This window comes from Mytilinidion resinicola (assembly GCF_010093595.1).
Source record: "Mytilinidion resinicola strain CBS 304.34 unplaced genomic scaffold BDZ99scaffold_22, whole genome shotgun sequence".
NCBI lineage: Eukaryota > Fungi > Ascomycota > Dothideomycetes > Mytilinidiales > Mytilinidiaceae > Mytilinidion > Mytilinidion resinicola.
In genome coordinates this window covers 385687-386508 of record NW_022985458.1, presented here as the reverse complement: position 1 = coordinate 386508, position 822 = coordinate 385687, and positions in this window count along the sequence as shown.

Genomic DNA, 822 nt, shown 5'->3' with positions numbered 1-822 from the left:
CACTCCTACCGTCTTCCAACTATATAGCCACTCGCTAGAACCTCAATACAACTCATGTCTCCCTCACTGATTCTCCCTTCCTACGCCAGCTACCAAATTGTTCATCGCCCTCGGCGTCTCCGAGACAATCCTCGTCAGGAACCCAGCTATTGCATGTCGGATGCATAGGCGCCCTAGAGGTCTGATTGCTCTCCGCATCTCCGCCTGCTCAGCTGTCAGCCGCCAACTTCCAGACGCCAGCCCCTTACTGGCTGCATAGAGATGTTACAGCCACGTCAGACACTTGATACGAGGCGGAGCATCCTACGGGGGGCTATCGTAGCAGCGTCAAGGTCATGAGAACAAAATTAATGCCTCATGCAAATGCCTTGCCGCGTCATCTCTGTTGGATCTAGGCTCCGGCAGAACGCGGCTAACAGAGCGCGGATTGGCCAGCGTATTCCACTGAAGGGCCGAAGTTAGAGGATGCGAGGCCAGATGACTAGAATTGAGACAATGGCGTGGGCACCATTCACCGGAGAGGGTCTCATTCTGGCTAGAGTGGGATGCGGGGAGGGCTCTGTTCACCTCTCACGGTCCACCGCCACACCATCTCCGAGCTGTCAGCTGCCAGCTTCCAGGCATCAGCCCGCTGCCGGTTGCATTGCGATGTTACAGTAACACCGTGTGCCTCATGCGGGGCGGAGCACCCTGCTAGTACCACGGCGCTGGCGAAGACGCTGTGGCGGCCAGGAGTGGGAGCCGGGAGCCAGGAGCGGGGACACGGTGAAGTGAGTGAAGGATTGGCCTAGCCATTTCGACCGAAGGAGCGGGGCGCAGTAC